This window comes from Symsagittifera roscoffensis, chromosome 6 (assembly GCF_963678635.1).
Source record: "Symsagittifera roscoffensis chromosome 6, txSymRosc1.1, whole genome shotgun sequence".
NCBI lineage: Eukaryota > Metazoa > Xenacoelomorpha > Acoela > Convolutidae > Symsagittifera > Symsagittifera roscoffensis.
In genome coordinates this window covers 13604054-13630034 of record NC_087067.1, presented here as the reverse complement: position 1 = coordinate 13630034, position 25981 = coordinate 13604054, and the positions used below count along the sequence as shown (strand labels likewise).

The window sequence follows — 25981 nt, the reverse complement described above, 5'->3', positions numbered from 1 at the left end:
TTCTGAGGCTTGAAGTCTTCTTCTGACGTCGAACTGGTGGAAACCTCTATTTCCTTTTCTACTTCAAGTGGTTTCCTGAGCTCCGAGCTGTTCTTGTATGCCGCCGTCTTGCATCGGGCCAAAACGATGGGCGCCGTCTCTCTCAAGTTTCCTTCCGAAACAGCATCCACTGAAGGACTACCCCATCCTTCCACTTCTCTCTTCCTCTTGCGAGTCTTCACATCTCTGCTCGAGGGTGTTGTGGCTATCATCATTGATTCGACCTCTCCATCCACTCCTTCCAACTCTTGCCTCCCCCCTGCTCGAGCCTTAAGGATATTAGTACTTTTAATCATATTACTAGTCCCAACCTTATCCCTTTTTATATCATCAACCATTTTATCCACAGTTTTTTGTTTCAGAGTAGAGCTGTCCTCACATTTCTCTTTTCTAGTCTTCGATCGTGCGTTCCTCAGCTCCACTAGCTTGTTCAGCAGCTCTTTTCTTGCTTTCTCATCCAGGCCCGTTCCTATCAGGAGCGGTTCCCCGAATCTCACTACTGCGTCCCACAGTTCCTTCTTGAACTTGTCCAGCGTCGTCTCGCTGCCCACTTCTCGATTGAATTCCCCCAGGAATTCCTGCCAAGCGTCATCCTCGAGAGATCCCAAGAATATGTCCCTGTTCCCTTCGAACGTGTTCTTCTCCCTTTCCTCCGAGCTCAAGAGTAACATCCCCATATTGAAGGTCTCACCTGCCAATGGCAACTCTAGGTTCTTCCGCGGGGACAGGTTCAGAGGTGGGGTGGCAGTATCTGCCCAATTCTCTTCGCTCAAGTCTTTCAACAGCTCTTGAGTGGTGAGTTCCTCCCCTGATGGCCCTGGTTCAGGCGTATTCCCCACCTCCATGTCTTCTCCAGCTTCACTGAGAGTTTCATCCATACTCTCTTCCTCTGATTCATTTCTTCTTCTCTCGAGAATTCTTTTGAATCGATCCTCAACAGGTCCACTCCTCTTGTCTCCAGGCGTGTCTACAGACAGTGGTGACGGTGTCGTAGGATCCAGCTTTTTATATTCCGTCAGGGCTACATGCAGTTGACCTGCTGCATCTAGTTCTGTTCCCTCCTGTGTCACTTCTACTTGTTCCAAGCCATAGGGTGCCTTGTATTTTCTCGTGGCAAATTTCATTTCGTCCACCAATGCGACGTGCCCCTCCATCAAGATCATCCTGCCATCATCCCATATGGGTAGCATATTCTCAAGTCCTTCCTTCTCAAGAGTCCTCAAGACTTTCCGCACTTCATATCCAGGGGGCTGCGAACCTCTACTCTTTTTCGCTTGCGTCGTCCACGAATTTACCTTCATCTCGCTGATGTGGAAGTAGACTGCCGCCGTGTAGCCGATGAACAGGGGATCCCAGCCATCCGTGAAATGCCTCTGCGTTTCCTCCGTCATCATCTTCGCCATTATGGAGGGAACCACCAAGGGACTATTCATTCCCAAGGTCATCCTCCTGACTGTCGGGAACTCAGGCATGGTGGCTGGTAGGATTTCTTTCTCCATTATGGCCTCCAGCTCCCTCTTGACTAGTGCAAAGCACTCCTTCCAGGCGGGGATTCTCAAGACTTCTCGTCCGTCGGCCGTCAATGGGTTTAGGTTCCAAAACTTTGGATACATTTCAATGGGGCCCTCTCGCTTGCCTCCCATTCTATATTGCATTTGTCCCCTTTAAGTTGCACACCATCATCTCGGCATCTTTCACTTTTCCGAAGAGTACCGTGTTGCTCATACGCGCCCTGAGCACCTCCTGCTGACACCAATTCAGCGCTGTACCATCCAGTACGCTGATGAGACTCAAGTGCGTCACCGAGTGACGATACGTTATCACCAGGGGATCTGGAAACGCGTACGTCACTGCTGGACCATAGATGCAGGTCACCACCTCCTCTAGACCTCGGATTATCCCCATTGGGTCCGACCTCATTGCCAGGCACAGGTCCGTCAACAGAGGCATCCCTCTGTTCGCCTTCTCCCATTCTTCTCTCGAGGTTGGGTTCTCATCTTCACCCGTCATGTATCGATTCTGCATCATGAGGTATTGCACCAGCAGTGTCTTCAACCCTGCGGCACACTTGTAGGAGCTGGTTTCAATGCTCGTGTGGACTCTCCCCATAGACAGAGGTTCTCCATATTCCATTAACCGATGAAACGACACCAATTCCCCATGGGTCAAGAGCACTAGTGCCAGGTACCCATCAACTCGAAGTGTCTCCACTCCCCGACTAAACATGTATGCTGGACCATGTTGAACAAGTATCTGGGATAGACCAAATACAGGGCCAAGAGCAGGCTGATGGGCATGCCCAGTATCTCCTGCACGAAGGCTCCAAAGATAGTCGCCGTGGTACCGAATACTCCTGCCAAGAATTCCTTCTCCCAGCAAGGACTCAAGAACTTGAGAATCTCGTAATCCATCCGAGTCTTCAATTCGCCTTTGGCGTGCTCTCTCCAGAACCCTGCGATTGTCACTTCATTGGCGGCCGAGACAAATCTAGCCACCGTCATGTCTCTTACCTCGGCCAGCTCCAGTTGCTTCTCTAGGAAACTCCAGACTTGCTTCACGAGGAGTGGTGCTTCCTCCCTTGTCTTATTCGTGGCGTTCTCCAACCTTGGTGTCAAAAATGGCCACCAGCCATTCTCTTGAGTCAAACGATATTTCAACGATCCTAATTGCTTTTCCGTCTCGGCCACATTTCTTCTCTCGTTACTGGGACCTCTAGACTTGCTGGTGGAGTTCGTGATCTTTACATCCATACTCCGAAACCACAGGCTGGCCGTTAATTTGCTTATCGCCGGGTGATCGTCCCCGATGACTGGGCTGAACTTGAGCTGCCTGGCAAAGTTCGATATCTCTAGCAAGAGCACCTCGTCTAATACGATCAGGATGTCGGCTAGTCCATAAAAGCCCCTCAGTGCATGAGATATATCCGCCCATGCCGCCGCCAATTCTGACTTGCGAAGTCTCAGGCTCGATGGCTCCAACTCCCGATTGGGGGCTGCCATTAGAATCCGCCATTCACTCCCTTCTGCTATCAGGATCAAGACCGCGTACACGAACTGTAGGGCGGGTGGCATATTCGCGTATCCAGGGGATGTGGTAAACACCACCTTCGTCTTGGACCCGAATCTCGAGACAACATTCTCTTGCACTTCATTCATCGCCGCAAACAACGCTTGAATGGCTTCCCATATCTTCCTCGATGTCGGAATTTCATCGCCCTTTAGTGGCTCAAGAAGTCCCATCGCGTGCAGGTGATCATTCATCCCTGCAAACAATAGCAGTTCAGGTTCACAGGGCATCTCCGACTTTATTGCCACTACCAGAGTTAACATCTGATTCAATTCAGCTCCTGGCAAAGAGTATATCAAAGTCTCCGGCCAGAACAACTTGGGAGACGTTCCTTCGAAGTCTGATCCCGCCACAATGACTACTCTCGCAGCAGCTGGGTCTGCTCTATCATATACTGCCAGGGTTTTGGCCAGCTGGGTACTCCCACAGGGCTTCCCGTACCTGGGATCTTCCGCCAATTTCGAGCCTTCGTAAGCGGCATCTGGCAATCCCGTTCCTCCCGGATTGAGTAGCTTGTCTACCACCTTCAACTGTGCCGGGGTTGCCAACCTGATTCTGGCGATGCTAGTTCGGTGCTTGGGAGGTTCTGCTATAAGTCCCGGACTCCCCAGCAGCTTGAGAGGTCTGTAATTAATGAGTCCCATGATCGTTTTTGTGGGAATTCCCGTCAGGTCTGTGGTCTCCATCAACTTCGCTCTCGAGAAGTGCGCCTCATGAGCTTTCAACCAGTCCACGCAATGATGCCTATTCAAGTCCTCGTGTGATACTCGTTCGATCCCCAGGGTTTCCGCCAATTCTTGCCTGCATTCCAAACTCTCTAGATCCAGTTCTTTCACCTTCTCGGGATATCTCAAGCGAGCGGTCTCCATAGACTTATTTTCCCGTTTGCTCTCTGCCACTACCACTGAGGATATCGCCGAGCTTGGAGGTGTTGATGACGTCACCTCCTCAGACTCCATTGGCGTGGCACTCTGCAATCTGGTCTGGCTGCTCCTTGAACTGTCTCTAGTGTCAACTCTCGGTCCCAAGCGACCAGCCAAGGCCCTCGAGGCAAGGAATGGTGGGTTGGGAGGTGGTCCTAAAGTGAATTGGGCTGTCTCCAGCAGGTCCGCCTCTAGCGTGTTTATGTGTTCCTGGAAGACATCGTTCAGCCACTCCGCTCCCCTTGGCCTATCGAAATGGATTCCATCTTTTGAGGTGTCTTCAGGGAATCCCTTTTTCTCCATACGTTCTGCTATGTCCAACAGCCTGAGAGGAAGCACACTCTTTCGGTGTATGTCTCGGATCACCTTGTTCAGGCTCCGCACCTTCTGGTTCATCTCTAGGGCGTGCTGATCAAACATCATGTTGTAGGGGACCGTGCATACCGTCAGCAGGATGGGGTCCATCTGGATCCTCAGTTCCTCAAGAAGGCAGCTCATCTTGTCGCACAACCTCGTTACCTTCCTCGCTTCTCCCCTTGACACGTCGTTGGTCCCAACCATCAGGGTCACTGTGTAAACTTTGGTCATCCCTAGCATATCCAGGGTTGCCAACATCTGTGGCGTGGCAGCTCCAGCGAAACTCAAGACTCCTGTCTGCCAATGTGACCGTATCTGGGTCAACACCCGCACCAGGCTATCCCCTATAATTAGGTGAACTGCACCCTCTGGCACACGAGGTGGCGCTAGATACTCCACCCAGGCTGCGTCATGGAAGCAGTCCCTCCTGGCTCCCTGTTCCGCACTCCAGTCCAGCCGATTGTGCCTGTGGTAGTTCCCTTCTGTATTCTTCTTATAGCTTGCGATCACGACATTCCTGACCGGCTGTTCCCTCCAAGTTGGGGGAAGCTCTGGCCTTGTCGATCTTTCACGACTCTGCTGCTGCAATTTCTCGCCTAGCTCCTTCAGGCGCGATGAGGAGCCGCTCACCTGACTGCCACTCGAGGTCGAGGTTGGGGTATATCCTGGTAACACCACATCCATCAGGGGACGTACAGGTTGTGTCTCTAGGTTGCGCAGGGAAGGCGTCACGTCATTCGGTATCCAGACCTCCAACCCTTCACTCATGTGTTCTCTGGCCTCGCGGTCAAGGTTGAACCGTCCTCTAGCCCTGGGAGCTTCATCCACCTCCATGCGCGACTCTGGCCTCGAGCTGGTCACCACTCGTTCGTTTGACCTGGCTCCCTTCTGTGCGTCAAGCTCGCGTTGTCGCTGTTCTATCCTTTCCAACTCCGACTTCAATTGATCACGATTCGCGACGTTCTCCCGCACCCTTAACTCCTGTTGATGCTCAGCTTTTTGTATCTCAAGCAACCTCAGAGCCTGGTCTCGCTCATTGACCGCCTGGTCCCTTTCCAGCTGAACCTTCTCCCGATCCAGATTTGCCTGATCCCGATCGAGGTTTGCCTTATTCCTTTCCTTCTGCGTCTTCTCGAGCTCTTTCTTTAGAACACCTAGATCCGGATATGCCTCGGTCGTTCGTCTGTTGCATTCGTGACATCGATGGCACCCTACTCGAGCTCTGGCTGGTGGACCTTACTGTTGGCCTAGTCGGTAATGGGAATTCCCCTGCGCCATATTCGGTGTTGTTATTCAGGCCAGGATTCCTTGCCAAGTCAAAACCCCTTACTCCTCCATCCACATTCCAAGACAACCATCTGGTCTGTTCTTGGTTCGATATTCCCTCGGTGGTGTAGCCGATCATCAAGACAGCCTCCGTTGCAGACTCCCTGCACTCACCCTGGTCCTCCAACTGGAGGATGGCATTCAGCATCACCGCCATTCTCTCGTCTATTTGGGTATAGTCCAAGTCCCTCAGGCGCCTGTACAGCTCATCAAGAGTGGGCTTCCTCAGGACCGCGGGCACGGAGTTCCAGAATCGGTCTGCCATTCTTTGTAACTTCGGGATGTATGTAGGTAGATGTTAACCAGCTCAAGAATTACCTTACCAGCTCAAGAATTACCTTACCAACTCAAGAATTACCTAGAAATGTTCTCCTGCAAGTACTTGCTGTAGATTCGGATTATCGCGTGTTCAATCAAGATTCTCTCTTTCTGTTACTCGCTTGAGTGTAGTTGGATTTTCAACTTTGTTTTTCAAACTTGATCTGAAAACAGAAAGCTCATTAAAACTTAGCATATCACGTCCCTAACCTAGAGACCCCCCTTCTACCCATATGGTTAAAATCTTATCATTCTCATATCACTTAAAGCAATTCGATTGGATTTTCCCTTAAGAACATGCAGATTCATTTTATGTTTTAGCACCATCAATTCTTTCTTTTAAAATTCAATTGTCATGCCAATCACATCTTAAGATCCCTTTACCTGCGCCGCACCCCAGTACCTAACTCAAGACTCCTCCCTCACACCCGACCTGATACCTCCATGTACCCGACTCAGGCGATGCTCAAGTAGTACTTCTTGTGAAGATGCACCATTATCTCTGTTTCTGCAAAGACCACATGTAGGATAGCGTACAATTCCCTCGAGCTCAGTTTGCCCCTGTTTGGGTCGTACACCGGCATCGAGACCTCCACTATTCCTCTTTCAATCATGAAGTCACGTAGTCTTGTCAGTGCCAATATCACGTGTTCGGGATCAATTGTGTTTCTGTCGTTGACTCTCGTTACTAGGAAGCAGAGGTATTTGCCCGGGACTTGTGCCACTGACGGTGGAAGCGCTGCTATGCCTCCCAGTCCTGGCCTCTGTCTGAACAGAAACTCTACGTTCTGGTACTCTCTTTTGAAGTCAGCCTCCAATCTTGATTTGAAACTCATGTCCGCCGTGATGCAGATCGCGCCGGTCCTGTTTGACAGGATGAAGTCGCTATCCGTTATCATGATGTTCTCTGAGTATTCATTGGGTATTTCGAGTTTCGTTTTGAAATTCCTTCCTATGGTAGGCTCTGGTTCTTCTTCCTCCAGTTCCAATCCGCTTGTTTCCCTCACTTCCTTGAGCTTCTTTATCATCAAATTTTCGGTGTGGGTAAGTCCTACCCCCACTCCCCGGACAAAAATATTTATCGACGTCCCCGTCGATGTAGTCGGGTCTGAATTGTCCTTGGAGATGTCCAGTGGCCTGTCTGTTGCTGTCCATCCGAAAAGAGGGTCCTCTGTCTTCATGTAATTTGCTGCTGATACATCGATTTGCTGAATGCTTTGTCCTTCGCGGCTCTCGTCTTTGACATCACGCATCCACTCTAGAATCCTCAAGTTCGTGTTCTCCCTCCTTTCTATTTCACTCTGCTCGAGATCCGTCTCCAATTCTGGCGTCGAGTAATCATCCTGCGGATAATGTCCACCATCGTCAATGACCTGCCATTCCTCTTCGGCTTCCAGTTCGCCTGCGCTTAGTAGTTCATCGCCCAACTTGTCTGGCTGTATCTTATCGATCAAGAAGTCATCCCCGTACCTATTGTACCTCATACCTGTTCGTTTACGATTTCCAGTCCTGGTTTCCGGTGGTGTTGGTCGATCCGGCTCCATCCACTTCGGTACCTCGTTTTGCTCTGGGTCGTTCCAGTCTTCTTCTACAAATGAACCTGCATCCGACTCCACTTCTATCTTTTCGTTGTCGTCCAAACTCAAGTTCTCATTACCATCATTTTTCTCTCTAGTGCCTTTCTCATTCACCTCGCACGCTGGTTCCACCACCAGGTACTCAAGACCTTCCATGTCTTTTGGTAGGCACCAGTCCTCCGGGGACGGGACATGAGGCTTCAGATTTTCGTAATGTGCCGCTCGCCCTGTACTCAAGCGATAGAACCGTCCTTGTTGATGTACTTCCGTAATCATGAACGGTCCTCTCCATTTCTTGAGTAGTTTCTTTGTTCCCTTGGGCGGTATGACATTTTGGAAGACCCACACGTATTGGCCCACTTCGTATGGCTTTGCTCTTAGTATCTTTTCGTCATATTTCTTGCGTTGCCTCATTTGCGCTTGCGCCGTGTTTCTCCGACATAGCTCGTTTAGCTCTTGTTGTCTTTTGATCGCTTCCTTCACGTATGCTTGAGGTGACGTCCTCTTCCCCTCGTACTCCGGGTAGAAGAATGTTATAGGCATTGCCCTTTCCCTGCCTGTCAACATCATGAAAGGACTGATACCCGTCGTTGAGTGCTGAGTACTATTATAGGCTCCTACTACCTGTGGCAGGTATTTGTCCCAGTCCGTCATGTATCTCGAGCAGTACACCCTGAGCATGTTGACCAGTGTCCTGTTCTGTCTCTCTACCAACCCATTGGTCTGTGGATGATAGGTCGTCGAGTGCGCTTGAGCAATGTGTGATCTCTTCATCAATTCTTTTGTCAAGTCCCCCACAAAAGCCTTGCCGTTGTCCGACTGGAAAGTCATTGGACAACCATACCGCGATATCCAATGCGTTATCAGGTGATCACATGTCTCCTCTGCCGAGGCTGTCTGGCACGGAACCGCTTCCGCCAACTTGGTGAAGTGATCTATTATAACTAGTATTTGGTTATAACCCGACTCCGTCATGCAGATTTTCTGATGGTCTATCTGCACCACTTCATTGAATTCCGAACTCTCGACAGACTTGAGGGGAAACTTCATCTTCCTTGGGTCTTTTACTTGAAGGCATGCTAGGCAGGCATTCACCCATCTCTCGCAAGCTTTTCTCATTCCCGGCCAATCAAACCTGTGAAGTATCCTTTGTTGTACTTTATCTATCCCCTGGTGGCCCATCTGGTCGTGTGATCTGAAAAGCACCTCCGTTTGGTACAATTGTGGTAGTATGATGAGGTTGTGTTTGTGTAATATTTTTTCCTCATCTCTTCTCTTGCACGCTACCACCCCTTCAGCTGTGTGATAAAGTAAATCTCTCTTTTCTTTGTAGAACTGGCTCAAGATCTTGTAGCTGTCTTCCTCAAGTTCCCCCTTCTCCTTGACTCCCGAATGGATCCATTTGGAGAGGTTACTTGTCATTTTGTCATTCTTCTGGGCCCTTATTAGGTCAGACAGCCTGTATCTCGCCTTAACGTGCTCCTTTAGCGCCATGATCTGTCCATTCATTTCACCAGGGTTGTGGATGTCATCGCTCAGCTTCACACATATCATCCTTTTCACGATTTTCATGTCGTCTTCTGGTACCAGATTCGTTCTGACGTTTGAGTTGCACGATAGTTCCCTTAGTGGTTTTCTTGAAACTGCTATTTTCTCGAGCTCTTCACCACCTCGTACCTCTTGTATTTCCAGATTGTACGTCCCTGAAGATGGATCCGTCTGTAATTCCCTGTCGTGCTGTCTTATCTTCTCTTCCGCCAGTATCATGCATAGACTGTCTTGGTCTTCGCTGCTCTCATCCGAGTCTTCATCCCATTCTTCACGCTCCCCGGACAATTTCCCTTCTCCGGTTTCGTCTTCTTCCATGAATCTGGACCACTCCCCGGACTCTTGATCTAGTCCCAGGTGTTCAACTTCTTCTCTGAATGTTACTTTCTTATCCCTGACTTTTGTCTGTTCCAGAATTTTTTCGGGGATTTTTTCAACTAGTGATCGCACAACTTCCTTGTTATCAGTGATGCTTCCTTTTGAGACGTCAGTATTGTTCACTGTTTCTTCTCTCCGAAGTATGGTTAGTTCCGGTGCCTCCTGACCTTTCCCTTGGATCACGGGCTTGTCATCTGATAGTTTCTCAAGCAACCTCATTAAGTCTTCATCTATTCGGACCGTTCCCTCCTCTACCTGGATGAGATCATAACCTTTTGCCTTAAGTGTTTCCCTCACGATCTTGGACTTGAGCATTATTCCTATCGGAATCCCTCTGCTTTTCTTCAAGATGGTCTTTTCAAGAGGCTCTTTCGGCAATTCGGGATGATCTTCAATCGGTTTGCCTGATTTGTCCAGCCATCTCGTGAGTGGAAGACTGTCGTACGTTTCTTTGTCCATGAAGGAGAAGCCGTCTTTGATCTCAGGTCTGTCCGCCTCTCTTTGTTCTTGCCTCTCGTAGAACTCCGTCTTCTTACTCAAGCTGTCAGCATTTTGATGTTTATCTCGTGTTCTGTGCTCAATTATCATGTTGTATCCATCCAAGCGAACTATCCACCTCCCAATATAGCTCTGGTCCATTGAGTACGTTTTCAGCCAGCTTAGTGCTCGGTTGTCGACTCGCAGCTTGAAGGGCTCACTGCCTAAGTATGCTCTGTATTTTTCGACAAAGGTGACCACCGCAAACATCTCTGCTTTCGGTGCTCCGTACTTCATTTCTGTGTCACTTAGGACCTTGCTCCCGTATGCTATTGGTCTCAAGACTGTCTTCCCATTCCATTCTTGTTCTTGATGGAGAATCCCAGAAATAGCGACTACTGACGCATCCGTGTCTAGCACGTACATCCCCTTCTCAGTCGGCATACCCAGTACTGGTGCCTCACACAGCTCTTTCTTTATTCTCTGGAATGACTCTTCTGCCGCGTTGTTCCACGTGAACTTCTTGCCCTTGTGTCTCATTAATTGTTGCATCGGGTATACCTTGTCCGCATAGCCCTTGATGAATTCTCTATAATAGTTGGCGAAACCCAGGAAGCTCATCAGCTGGTGCTCCGTCTTCGGTGATTTCCAGGTTAGGACTGCTTCCACGGCGTCTGGGTCAGGTCTGATACCGTGTTTATCTACCATCCTGCCCAAGTATTTAATCGAGTCCTTGAGTATCTCGCACTTTGATGGTTTACACGTCAGCCCCGATCTTTTCATGCACGCGAACACCTCGTCAAGCCTCTCGATGTGGTCTTCTAGTGTTGGCGTTGCTATTACCACGTCGTCCACATAGCACATTACCAGGTTGCCGTACTTCTTCGTCACGCCTATCAACGCGTGTGCCATCAGCCGCTGAAACGTGGCTGTTGCATTGCAGAGTCCAAACGGCATCCGTTTCCATTGAAACAGACCCAACTCGCAGGCGAACCCTGTCTTGTCCCTGTCTTGCTTCCTTAATGGTACCTGCCAAAAGGCCGAGCCTAAATCAAGAGTCGTAAAAAATTTCGCATCACCTAACTTCGAGAGGCTCTCATCAATTCTAGGTATGGGATAGGCATCCTTCACCGTGACGGAGTTCAGGTATCGAAAGTCACAACAAAACCTTAACTGGTCGCCTTTCTTTTTGGCCATCACTACTCCACACGCCCACGGTGACTTGGATGGTTCTATCATGTCATACTCTAGTAACGTTTCGATTTCTTTTCTACACGCGTCCGATTTGTGTGGGGTCATGCGCCTCGCCCCCTCCCTGTGTGGCACCGCGTTTTCCTCAAGTTCTATTTCATGTTCAACAAAATTACAACACCCGATATCCGCCTTATGCCTTGAAAAAACCTCCTCGTTCCGCTCTAGTACGTCCTTGATAGCTTCGAGCTGTTCATCTTTCAGTTTGCCCCTTAAATGTTCAATCTCCGGCAGAACCGGTTTATCAGTTTGCATTTCATCTAGCGTGGGTCGCTCTGGAAAGTTCGAACAGCTCGAAAGCCCATCGTCCGTTTCTGACTTAAGTGATTTGATAAGACTTGAAGAATCTTTTATTCTCTGCAATCGTCTCAAGATACAAATTTTGTCCCTGTGATTAGGACAATCAACAACTTCATTTTGTTTTGAGTTTTCAATTGTTTCGTATCGAGTTTTAACTGGTAAAGCATATCCCAGCTTCCTCCCTCTCTGTATCGTGATCGGTATATCAAGGGTTTTCAACAAGACACTCACGCAGAGGCCGCTCTTCGTTATCGAAAATGATCTTCCTAAAACAGCAGCGCTTTGACAATTGGGATTCGGAACTATACACACTTGCTTGTTGTCACTTAGTTCATTATAATTTTTCATCCTCAAGCTTACGATTGCCGCTTCATTAGCTTTTAACCTCACTCTCCTACTCAAGAATACCGGTGCTTTGTTTTCATTCGCCATTATTAAATTTACCGGTTTGATTGCGTACCTCCTATCCGGGTTCCGTATCCTGAACATTGCATTATTTAGATCAATCGTTACGTCGAAATTCCTGATGAAGTCTCTGCCCAAAATGAATTGGTCAGATTCATCTAGGTTTTCTACCACGATGAAGCTCATCCACAGGTTACGTTCCCCCAAATTGAGGGCTATTATCGGCGTCCTGCCCAACACCCGAAGGGCCCCTTTGTTTGCAGCTGACAGCCGTATTCTCGAGTCTATCAAGTCACCTTTGTCAAAGCCCATCTTTTCCCATGTTTCGATTGGTATGACGCTCAAGACTGCTCCCGTGTCGAGTAATCCACGTAACTGAGTCTTTTTGCCATTTATGTCTAGCACGTGCCCTGTCACGTCTGCTTCCGTCCCGATGTGCATTGCATCTTCTTCGAGCATAGCACAGTGTCCAATCGATCTTACTTTCAATTCTTCTTTCCCTACATAGATTTGTCCAATTAGGTCTTCGTCGCATGTTATCATCGTCTTGGTATAGATGTTGATTCCATCTATATTTAGCATGACCTCGTGTGGACCATAAGCTTCAGTGTACCTATTATCAACACGTACCGATTTGCTGCCCCCTCTCGTGAGTAGTGCCCTGAGCGCTCTAGAAGTCGTTTGTGGACTTATTCCACTCAAGTAGTCTGCATACACGTCAATGTGCATTATCGTCTGGTCGCTCGGCTCGCTCAAGTTTCTGGTTACCTCGTGTCCGCCCACTGTGATTATCGACATTATTCTTGCTCCGATTTTCGATATTCCAAAAGGTTTACCTGTCACCATTTTCACGGTGTTACAATTCCCGGTCTTCATTGAGCCCGTTCTAGCCTCTGGTATTGAGTTCGATCCGGTTAATGCTTCGTTAAAATTCTGTCTTTCGATCTCCAACTTTAGTCGTTGCTCTATTTCTTTCGCAGCCAGATCTTGTTTCACTTTGGCAATTGCTTCCGTCGCCGCTTTCTCATAATTTATCTCTAGAGAGCTTCCGGCCGCGGACTCTAACGCACCGCTAACATGTGTAACAGCTTTCACTGTCTTCGTCGGCAATTCGGTGTTTGGTGCCCCCAAGTTCCTAGATTCAAACTCGTTTTGCCTGTTCCGCTGATTCTGCACCGCCGCTAATGCCAACTTATGTTTGGGGTGATTCTGGTCCTTGACCGCTTCCCAGAACAAGGGACAATCCATTCTGAAGTGCCCCTCCTGGTTACAGAAGAAGCATCTGGCGCCTATCTTGATGATTAAGCCATTATAGTACTCGTGTTCCTCCATCTGGCTCATATCCTCTTCATCCGGTGCATAACCTAGGCTCTTCATGCCTTGTTTGTACGTTGTGCAGTCAGCCACATGATGATCCGCTGACCCGCAGTTCGCGCATGATCTGCGCTTGTCCATATCATCTCTAGGTTTGTACCATGATGACCTCTGGGGTTGGCTTCCCCCTTGCGTGTTCCTGTTTTCGGAATATGAGTACTTCTTAGGTTTCATCAGCATGTATTCTCTTGATTTCTGTCTCATTTCTTCTGGGGTGGGTGCGCTGTCCTTCGACAATGTGTAGTATGTTGCTAACATTGTCCTTAAGTCATCACTTTTCACCCCATCGATGAACTTCGAGGCAATGCTAAAGTTCCGTCTATTTGTCGACTCCTCTGGGTCACTCCTCCTTCTCAAGCTCTCGAGGTCATCTAGGAACCGATCTATTGACTCGTCGTCCCTCTGCCTTCTCTTTTCAAATCGCATCATCGCTTGGTGACCCTTCATGCCTGACCCGAATCGATTCAGCAATATCTCGAAGATCTTGTCCGCGGTGTCGCGTTCTTCCTCCTTCTTTGCGACCACGCATTTTAATGCCGTTCCTTCCAAGTTGCTCAGTATGGCTGTACATGCTTGTCTTTCGTCACTCAAGTTGTCTTGTTCTAGATGTAATCTCATCACTTCCACCCAAGTGTCAATGCATCCATCGGAGTCGTCCTTGAATTCTTTTGGCTTCTTGAATGTCTTTCTTGATTTTCCCTCTCTCCTGTCGCTCGAGTCAGTGTTCCTCGTGGCGAAGGCCTCTAGAGTCCTGTTCATCATCTCCCAAGTGCTGGCCCATGTCATAGCATCCGGTCCTGTGTTGCTGTTAGCTGTTGAATCTCCCGGAGCAGTCGTTGTATTCGACGTTCCATTCTTCATTATTGTTTTCGCAGCTGTTGGTGCTATGCTTATCGCATCCCTGGTTAAGGGCAACGGTGTCGATTGCCGTTTGTTCCTTTGTGGTTCTACAAAGTCAACTCTGGTGCTTTGCGTACGATCCGCTGCCGGTCTTTCTTGTGGAGTGGAACCTCTCAAGATTGCATCCAACTTCGCCTGTATTGCACACGAACTCTCGGCTTGACTCTTGCTCATTGTGTCCATTCTCCTTTCCAGGCTCCCTAATTGGCTGTTGACATCATCATATCGGTTCTTCAACTGTTGCATGTCTGTTTTGATGTTCTTTTCTCGTTCTTCATTGGTGGCTTCTACCTTATCTGACATTTCCTTGAGTCTCTCATCTGTTGCCTTAGCTAGGTTAAAATAACTGTCTAGATACTCGTGCTTGTTGTATCTTATCTCCTTTTTTATCACCTCTCTGTCTTCTTCACTGTGCTTAAGTCTTTTGTCAATCTGATTTAATTTCGCCAACAAGTCACCCAGCTCAATGGTAGTCTCTTCATGGTCAGCTGTCGGTCTCTCTTCGGCCGTAGCCTCTGCTTTAGCTTGTTCCTCTCTTGGATTGGCTTCTGAGGTCTTCGTGCTCACTGTCCCAAATGTTCGTGCTCTTTCTGCTTTTGGTTCTTCAGTCACGTTTTCTTTTGTTTTTATTCCGAACATTATTCCCAATTTTTCCGTAAAAGATGTCCTCTTTACTTGAGAGTCTTCTTTCACCGTTTCTTCGGTGTTGCCTATTGCATCTTCCGCGTCATCTATCGGTGAGAACTCTATGGGTTTCTGGTTCGGTTCCTCTGCATTGGGCATTGGAGTTGACTCTGTCGCCATCTTCCTTGTTTCATCCACACTTTGATCGGGTGTCTCTAGATCAATCTCGATGGTGGGTTCTACTCGCTCCCCTTCCGTGCCCTCTTTCGCCCTGTTCTCCGCTGTACTCCTTGTGCTGACCATGTTAACTGAAAAGTTCGTCTTCGTTATCTTTGGGCCCGTTGATGTCGTTCCGCGCAGCGATGAATTATATTTCGTGTTTGATCCACTTGACCTTTTTTCGAGCACCGGTACCCTACTCCGCCTCATTATTTCTATTTACAACTGCTCCTATTTACAATTTTATTATATACACGATTCTATTCTAAGGGTAAAAAAAAAAATATTTTTTGTGGTAACAAATTCTGTACAACGTGTTAAAAACCTTATCCAATTCTCTTTCTTAAACCTCCGAAAAACTTTCCTTAATTTGGTCTTAACCGTACCTATTTCGATTTGTCTTATTCTGTCTTAAGACACACTTGTTGTGATTCTACTTCAATTTTTATACCGTCCCAAGACTATTCGTCACTATCACAGTACTCTCCGCTAGTGTCCTAAGACCCTTGTACCAAGATTACTGTCCCAAGACTAGTGTCCCAAGGCTAGTGTCCCAAGACTACTGTCCCAAGACTACTGTCCCAAGACTAGTGTCCCAAGGGTAGTGTCCCAAGACCAGTGTCCCAAGGCTAGTGTCCCAAGACTAGTGTCCCAAGGCTAGTGTCCCAAGACTACTGTCCCAAGACTGGTGTCCCAAGGGTAGTGTCCCAAGACCAGTGTCCCAAGGCTGGTGTCCCAAGACTACTGTCCCAAGGCTAGTGTCCCAAGACTACTGTCCCAAGACCAGTGTCCCAAGACCAGTGTCCCAAGGCTAGTGTCCCAAGACTAGTGTCCCAAGACCCTTGTCCCAAGACCACTGTCCCAAGACCACTGTCCCAAGACCCTGTCCCAAGACCACTGTCCCAAGACCCTGTCCCAAGACCACTGTCCCAAGACCCTGTCCCAAGACCCTGTCCCAAGACCACTGTCCCAAGACCCTGTCCCAAGACCACTGTCCCAAGACCCTGTCCCAAGACCCTGTCCCAAGACCCCTGTCCCAAGACCACTGTCCCAAGACCCCGTCCCAAGACCACTGTCCCAAGACCCTGTCCCAAGACCACTGTCCCAAGACCACTGTCCCAAGACCACTGTCCCAAGACCCTGTCCCAAGACCACTGTCCCAAGACCCTGTCCCAAGACCACTGTCCCAAGACTGCTCTGTCCCAAGACTTCTTCGGTACTGTCCCAAGACTCGTCACGGAGTGTCTTCCTCGTTGTAGGGTCTTCTTGAATCACCGTACCTTGTACCACCACTCAAGCTCTAGTAGAATTTTCCCAAAAACCCTCTCTTAAAAGCCAAATGCTGACCCCCTCTTCTTTTTGGTTGTTTCTATTTCAATGTAGGTGCGCAGGTATCTTGTGATCACCTGTTCGTATAAAACCAAACACAAATCCTCACTAAAATGCAACAAAAATCTAAGTAAGAAAAATAATAAAAACAGAAAAATGAGCCCACCTGAAATTCAAAGGTGACCAATGTCTACCTTTCGTCGAAAAAAATGTCTGGTACCTAATTGCCACGCGTTTTCCTCCCCCCACTAGTGATCTTATGGGGTTTCACAAAAGCTGTTTATATCCGGTCCCCCCTTACCAAACCAACCAGCGTACCAGTCTTAACTCGAGTTGAATTTTGGATCTCCACCTAATATTACCAACGCGTGTTAATTTCTAATGTAACTAAGTCAACGATGTCGACTAATTAGTTACTCTAATTTCCCCCTTTTTACAATTTACAACCGCCAACCTCTAACTTAACCAGTCCCCCTTCTAACCTCCCCCCTTTCTAGCCCCCCTTCTTAAGCCTAAAAATTACTTTAAGCGCCGGGTGCTAAACCTCTCAAGAGAAAACCCCGTAGACCTGTTTCCAGGCCTGCTCAAGTAAAAACGTTCCTCAAAACTGGGGGATTTCGCTTATCCAATTTTACACTTATCTCCTATAATGTAATGTGGATTCTAACGATACCCGTTCTGCCCAACTTGAGCACTCGAGAATTGCCAAATCCTTCTTGGCTGCTTTCCCACTCGACTGGTCACCTGTTCCAGTCCAGTCTCCTATTGGTTCAGCTCAAGTGTCCCTGAACCACTTTCCCACTCGGCTGGTCACCTCTTCCAGTCAAGTCTCCTATTGGTTCAGCTCAAGTGTCCCTGAACCACTTTCCCACTCGGCAGGTCACCTCTTCCAGTCAAGTCTCCTATTGGTCCAGCTAAGTTCCAAGCTATCTGAAAACCCTTGACGACGCCCCACTTCGGGCACTTTATTCAGTTTACTGGTTTAAATTGCTAGGTTGATCGAAACGATCGAACTTGTAAAACAGTATGGGTATACTATTTAATTAATATAAAGGTTTGATCCAACTAATCTGGTGTCAAAGTCACTGTCTTTTTTCGTTTTATGGTTTTTGTTTTGCTTTTTGTCTTTTTGCTCGTGTTTTTGTCTCCCTAGTTGCCCCCCTTTACTCGGTTAGCTAAGCCTCGTTCGGAGAGCGTACCAGGAAATTTTCTCGAGGTTTCTTAAAAAGCTATCACGGTACAACCGGAAGGTTTGCACGTTCCTGTCGAACCGTACCGCCGGTACTCTAGAATGGGCATTCAGCCCGAAGCTGTCTCAAGTGGGTTCGACTCCGTAGTCTTGATGTCGTAAACACCCAGGAGCGCCATAAAAACACTATGTAACATTCGTCTACTGCAGTCACACATGAGGCTTAAGAAAAATAGGCCCTATAACCACTGGCTCAAGGGTCAGGGACACTATCTCTTGTGTTTTTCTACCTCAAGAACGGTCGGAGCCAGTTCGGTTCGCTTGTGACATGAGACTACGACCCGTTACAGCTTAAAGGCTACTACTAAAATATCCCCCCACTCTAGAATTAGAAACTTCCCCATACTTAGGTCTCTAGATACCCAAAATACATGAACGCCGTTAAAAACCGGGTTGGAACAATCCGTTAAGTTACTTTTTATTAGACAGTGTAACTTTGATCCATTTCAGATGGATCAACCTAAAACTCGCCTTACCTCAACATAACAATTATAAAACACACTCTAGGAATTTAAATTTGTACTCACATAGTAGCACGCTCAAGAAGTGGGAAATAATCCAGTCGGTAACTAACTCAAGAATTAAATAACGTAACTAAATGAGTCTAATGTTTTATAGTTTTAACAATGAGAACGAGTTTATACTCTAGACAATAGTTTTCTTGTGAACCATTAGGACACTCAAGCTGTCCACCTTTCCACCGAAGGTTCACTCTAGTCCAGTTCCGAATAATACTCCAGTCGTTATAATCCAATTCGAGGGAATGCTCTCGTCTCTGTCACAGATGGGACAGCTCTACTCTCGATTATTATAGTGATGGAAATTGCGAATAGCAATTTCCTACTGCTTTTTCTTGCGACTTTCCCGCGTTTTCGACTCAATTGTTCTGAAATTGTTCTGATCTCTTTTTCTGATTTTCAGTTCTCGCGAGAAAATCGTGCATGACAGGTTCCATTCGAAATTTTGAAAAATTAAATTTCACTCCAAAATCAAGTGTTTTTTGCTTCTCTCAAGGTCAAACTTCCAAATATGACCGACTGGCACATACAGGTAGGATGCGGTACCAAAAGAGGAGCAGAAATAGCTGCGCACTCGTTTCGAAACCTAATTGAACGCGACGACAATCCAAAATGCACTGTTCTTTTAAAACTCGATTTTAAGAATGCCTTTAACTCTTTAAACAGAGAAACAATGCTGAATCATGTTTATTCAACTCGCCCCGAATTGTATAATTACACCCGTTGCGCGTATGGTAAACCTAGTTACCTTTTTTACGGAAGCTCTGTCATAATGTCAAGAGACGGAACTCAGCGAGGTGATCCTGAAGCCCCACCCCTTTTTGCGGAAACATTTCATACACTAGTCAAATAGTCGAAAAATAACATCTGGTATTTAGATGATGGGAATTTAGCCGACGACTGTAAGGTAGCACTCCGGGACCTTAAAAACATTCTGAAATCGGAACAAATTTACGGCCTGAGCTTAAACACTGAGAAGTGTGAACTTTGTTTTTTGGGACCGACTACTAGTACACAGTATAATTCAATTTTAACACAATTTCGAAAAATATGCCCCAAAATAAAAATAAAAACAAAAGAAGAACTCCTCATTTTAGAATCTCCAATCGGCGAACTTTGCCGAAAAGAATTGCTCGACGAAAAAACTAAGGAGCTTGAAAAAATCTCGGATGTCATTGACAAACTAGACGCCCATTATGGTTTTTACCTCCTGAAAAATTACTTTAGCATGCCAAAACTCCTATATTTTTTGCGTACGAGCCCTTGTTTTTTGCAAAATGATTTTTTGGAACGCATTTTAAATTACTAAGAAATTCGTTATGCAAGGTCACTAACGTAAAAATGGATGATAACCAGTTTTTACAAGCAGTTCTCGCGGCAGCCAAAGGTGGGTTGGGCGTTTCTTCCGCTCGTCTACTCGCTTTACCCGCTTTCTTAGCCTCAGCAGTAGGAGCGAAAGATGCCTTGAGCGAAATCTTTCGTTTGGAGCATGTGGATGGAACCTATGATGATGCGCTTAAACGGTGGTTTGACCTTGGAAAAATTGAAATGGCTCCGGAAAATGAAATCTAAAAAAAATTGGACGGAGCCAATTTTTGACAGCGAAATTGCAGACTTGATTTTACGACTCGAACCAACGGACGTAAAAAGGTTCAACGCGTTCCAAGATAGATTTGGCTCCCAATGGTTGAACGTCACCCCGTGCAAAAATTTAAGGTTAAAACTGTCGAACCAACAACTCGGAATTGCGATAGGACTTCGATTAGGATCAAAAATATGCGAACGGCATAAATGCGTTTGCGGAAAAGACGTTACCGAGGATGGTTGGCATGGTCTTTCTTGCCTCAAAAGTGCAGGGAGATTCTCTAGGCATTCAAACCTGAATGCCCTTATAAAGCAGAGTCTATCATCTACTCACATTCCGTCTGTTTTAGAACCACGACACCTCTACAGGACCGATCAGAAGCGACCAGACGGTTTGACGCTCGTTCCATGGGCTGATGGTAAGCAGCTCTTGTGGGATGTAACGGTAGTAGACTCCTTAGCTAGCTTTTGAAATTCAGGGCGCGGCCGGCCCCAGCACAAGTTTTTTTGAGCAAACTTTGTAAGAACCTAAGCATATGCACTGAGGAACCCAGAGCAGGCACCTTTTTAAAACAGAGAATATCCCTGGCAATACAGATTGCGAACGCCGCTTGCGTACTCGGAACAATAAATGACAAAATAACTTTCGACGAAATTTTTTACTTGTAACATTTGTATATTATATTATCTCGTGTCGAGTTGCGTGTTCTTATTGAAGAAACGTAACCCGTATCGATTTTAATTGAAAAGGACCTAAACACTTGTCATCTTCTTTTATCATTATCACTTCCATATCTAAAAAATTCCAAGGATTTTGACTGGAATACACGATGAAGGGACTCATGACATGACTGTAACCTCGGTTACTATGATACTTTTGACCTTCTGATTACCTTACTTAAAAAAAAGAAAAAAAAAGATTATTTGCAATATGTCGATCTAAAAGTTTTGGTGGAATTCCCAATAAACTTTGTCCAATATAGACCTAAAAAGGGATATTTGAGAGTTAAAACGTAAATTTGCTTTTAATTTTGTCCACTAGTGTAGATGTTCAGTAAAATATTGATGAATTTTTTCTACTGGTCAAACAATCTCTTTCAAAAACCTTTAAACGCTCTTTTAACAATTTGATTGTTCAAACAATAAGAAGCAGATAATTTTAATTTACAATCTGTTCAACACAATAAAACCAAATTAAAGCCTTGAAAAAATAATAAAACTCGATCTGAATTTCCAATTTAATTTAAATAAGTATTTCTTGTTGATGCTTATAGCCAATTGTTCTTGTAGGGTGTGCAAGTTGTTTCATTGCAAGATTTAGGCAAAGTATTTGTGTATATATAGGAACTCTTGAATCTAGAATTTTTCACCGTTTTTTTTTCGATTTATTGGTTATGATTTATTTCGATTTATTGGTTACGAGCGTTTCGATTTATTGGTTATGAGAAAAATGAATGGAGCTTCTTTAGACCGAATCTATTTTTTGTTTAGGCTATTATTTATATATCAATCGCATTTAAAAAAATTTGAAATTTTGGTAGCCCACGATATGTGTTTCGATTTTTTTATGCCAAGTTTTGGTCTATCGTAAAAGTTAACTAAATTGTTTCGACTGATTTCAGTTTTTCAGATATATGAGGCCAGATATATTGTTGGGCAATGAATGACGGTTGCTTGGCGTATCAATCAGAAGCCAAATGTTCAGCCAGCAATCCTGGTTCTAAATCGAACACCGTGATTGGATTACCCGATTTTCCCGAAAGAAAGACCATTTTTAAAGAGAAAAGGTTGATTCGGAGTCGAAAGGATGGACAAAAGCTTGAGTTCCTAATTTTGTTGCACATGGAATATGATTGTCGATCTGGCGAAGGAAATGACATTTTCAACCAGCTGCTCTTGGAGTTTACGTCAGAATTATGGAATAGAATGGAAAATGTTGGCGATTTTGATGCCCTTAGGCAGGATGAACACGGCACAAACAACCCTTTCGAAGCTGCAATCATCAAAGCAAAAGAAACCATTTTTCAGGTAAATTCTACGTCGCAATGAATATAGTAGCAATAGTATTCAGTTTTGCCAGCTGATAGAAATGTTCAGGAAACAATCAGGTATCGTTTTACAAAAATGTTGCATTAAAATTTTGACGGCAATTGTATTAATTCAATACAATTGATAGCAGCAGCAGGTAATGTTTTTTCTTTTAGTCCAAATTACCCTTCCGATAAGCAAGGGTATTGCAATCGGGTCCTAGACTTTTTTCCCGCAAATAACTTTGTTCATAGAATGGTCAAAGTTTGGAAATGGTAAATTAAGGTTCATTTTCACTACATTTAATGTGCTTTTCGTCTCCGGTACTCATGGTTTGGAGGTAAAGAATGCGACTGGGACGGCGAAGGTCTTAGGTTCGAATCTCTCATGACCTGTTTTTTCTCAAAAGGGAAATATTCCGTTTCAAAAAAAATTGTTAGCTTGTTATGTTTGTCGGCTTAGTTGCCACATCGTAGTATTTTTTTGCTGTTTGCAAGTTACATTAGTTGCTTTTAGTGTCTTGATTTTTTTGGCTGTTTGTTGTTTTACTAACTTTGACTTCGTACATTTTCGTTTTTTTTTTGCTTAAAAAATTCATCGTCCCAAATTGTTTTGGCCTATTTTTATTGGCTTAGTGACCTAATTTCGGGTCATTTCAAGAGAATTACAACTTGAACACTCTCCTCTGCCTTTTTCATGTCCGTTGGATGTTTACCAATCGGTTTGTTGAAATTTATTCTTTTTTTATTATGGAAAATTGTTTTCAAATTCATTGCAAACATTTGAAGTTTTTCTCAGAAACTTCTACTGATTTTCAAAAAGGGATATCAATTCAAAGACCGCCTACTTCCCTATGTGCCTGTATACCGCCTACTTCCCTGTTTGCCCTAGAGTATCGTTTTCTTGTCCTATCTGTCTACAGACTTCGAAAAAGTCTGTGGGGGAATATGTGACCCATATTTTTGATTTTTTTCGTTTTCTCGAAAAATACCTTTCTCAAATCTGAGTTTTTGGTTTCAATGAATAAAACGGTTTCGAAAAGCTCACTGCATTAGTGGCTAGGTCCAAAGTTTTTAGCCAAAGATATGGCCCTCGGAATAGTCAAATGTTTGATTTTCACCGTTTTTAAAGTTTTTTGAATATCCCGAGAACTACCCTGCCATGTGCGAGATTTTGGGTTCAATTCAATTTGCTTCTATTACTACCCACAAAGCTCATTTTCTCCTACGACGTCTCCCAATTTTTTTAAACGTTAAGGGTTATGACCCTAGAAAAATTCACAGTTTTTTTTTTCATTTTTTGACTGTTTTTTTTTTCAAAAGTTTGACATTTCTTGAACTACCCTCCCAAATCTGAGATACTGGGTTCAATCGAAATTACAGGCTGAGCGACTTCCTTCATCATTAGTGGCTGCGCCCTATTTTTCACACAAGAAGCTATAATTCTCGGAAATGTCAAATTGTTGATTAGTTGGACGTTTTTTGAGCTTTTCTCGCTAACTATCCTGCCAAATCTGATATCATAGATTTATCGAAACAGCAGTTTGTTGAAATGCCAGTTCAGTTTGTTTAAGAAATTTTTACGGTTTATAAATTATCGGCTTAGTGACCCATTTTTCAGTAGGTTCAATGAAGCAATTTTTATGCTCCCTTCTGGATCGCACAAAATGCTAAAAATTTTAATAGATTTTATAGTTTCTCATCGCAGAGTTTTTTTCTGCTTGGTTTTTTTTCTTTTCCTATTTTTCCGCTTGATAGGTTTCGGCCTGAAGAAAATTGGCCTAATGGCTTTATGTTTAAGGGTGAGTGGGCCTTATGAATTTTTTTATAAGTCTTAAGTTTTGTTTATTTTTTTTCGGCTTAAATGGTTTCTGCTAAGAAATTTTTGGGCTTTGTTACATTTTCGTAAATTTTCACACCGGAGTTCACCACTCCGATGCAAATTTCACATTCTGTTGTCTTGGCATGTTTTTATTTCAAAGCTAGCCTTTATCATTTTGATAGATCTAGTTTTTTCGACATTTTGGTTTTTTCCGACCTAGCGGCTTTCCTTGTTTTGTATTGCAAGTGATGCGAAGCTCATCTTCGCCTCTGTTTTATATATTTTCTTTTTGATTCAAAGACTAGCAACTCGAAAATTTTGATCCATTTCGGGAGTTGACTGAGGTTTGGCATGGTGAAATAAATTTATTGCTGACTTTTTATGCTTCTACATATTTTAAGTTTTAAAAACCATTCTTGAATCAAAGAGTAAAACTGACAATATAAGTGTTTCAGCCTTGCAATCAGAATTCTTCTTCGGAGCGCGGCTGTTACATTTCGGCTGGAGTTATAATAACTTCCGTGAATGGCTGTGCAATTATCGACCAAGATCCTAAAGACGTTCCTCCGAAGACTATTGTCATTGCAGTTAATGGGGTTTGCTTAGGGCTCATAAGTTGTCAGAGCTTCCACGACGAAGTGCGTAGAAAAGGTCACGTGAAATCATTGTCTCATTTCGTATTCTCACCACAGCGCAATGCAAACAGGTTTTCTAGCTGCCACTCATCAGCTACAAGTTTCAAAGTATTTGTTGCAGATGACATTCCGAATTTCACAAGTTCGGTCTCTATTACGAGCGTCGATTTATTTGAGGCTGTCAAAACAGAAGTTAACAAACGATCTACATCACTAACTCCTCAGGTACCGAAAACAATTCAAAGATAATTACCCTTGCAATAAGCAAGTGTATTGCAACCGGGTACAAGATTTTTACATCTTCCATAGATGAATTTGTTGACAGAATCTCCAATTTAAGTTGATTTTCAAATCTGTACATTCCTCAATCAACAGACATATTTTGAGTGTTTTTGCCTTTGAAATAAACAAAAATTTCGTAAGTTGTATAATCTTGGTGGTAAATTTACCAATTACTGTTTGTTGAAGTTTTATTTTTCCTCTTTTTCTTACTAGTAGGCTTCAATTGTTTCGGATTTTTTGATATCGGCTTTATGGCCTCATATTGCGTCGTCGCATGATCGTTTAATTTTCTTAAGTGTGTGTGTTTTCGAGGCAGGAGACTTCGAAGTTTTGTTTGAATCGAAATATTTTTTTTCGGCTCAAAAGGTGTCCGCTATAGTATTGTGGACTTTGTGCATGCGTCGTACAATTTTGTGGCGATGCTTCTATAACATCAAATTACCCTACTTGACATGAATTATCCTACTAGGAAAATTATCCTACTTGACACTTGAACTTAATTCGTAGCAAATTGTGACAAACATGTAAATTATGGTAGATATTTTTTTTGATAGTTATTTCATTCCTTTAATGCCCACAAATTTATGTTGCTATATTTGTATTCTATCACAAAAGGGGCCTAATGGCTTTATTCTATCATTTGTATTCTATCACAATTCAATTAAATTTAGAATTCATCTTTTCCGCTCCTCTGTCAGATAGGTCCTTTTTTGCAGTCTATCGCTCAAGTTCTCGTCCTCGATCTTTCTCTCGATTTCAAACTGGCCTTGTCGAAACTTTTCGAAATCCGCCCCCCTCGAGAAAATCCTAGATCCGCCCTGTATGTCAGAACAACATTATCAGAACAACTGCAAAATATCCAGACGAAAAGCTACAAACATTTGCGTCGCAAAAATCTCCGCCTTGAAATTGCATTGATAGTTTTGTCCGCTCATGGGATTTAGCACTTGGTGGCCACGTCTCATCAACAGTAAAAATTTGAAAGAAAAGAACCAGAGAAATTTTGTCGAGGACACAAAAATTAGGGACACAGATGTCTATGGACCATGCCAAGGTCATTAATTTTGATCAATTTTTGTTGTTGCTTTAACTAGACATACGTTTTTTTTCTGAAAAAAAGCTAGGAAACAATTTTTGTACGCGAATGCGATGTTTTACATTTGAATTGAGACCATCTGATTATTTCAAGTTTTGTATGTAATTGCCTGTATGGATAGAATTTTAAAACAGGCACCTTTTTAAAACAGAGAATATCCCTGGCAATACAGATTGCGAACGCCGCTTGCGTACTCGGAACAATAAATGACAAAATAACTTTCGACGAAATTTTTTACTTGTAACATTTGTATATTATATTATCTCGTGTCGAGTTGCGTGTTCTTATTGAAGAAACGTAACCCGTATCGATTTTAATTGAAAAGGACCTAAACACTTGTCATCTTCTTTTATCATT

The 25981-nt window shown here is 44.6% G+C and overlaps 1 protein-coding gene across 1 annotated transcript in view; it reads left to right on the top strand.

The window, feature by feature from the left end:
• Positions 1-25981, top strand: part of LOC134848132 (terminal uridylyltransferase 4-like) — a 438124-nt gene that overhangs the window by 5644 nt on the left and 406499 nt on the right. The window lies entirely within an intron of this gene.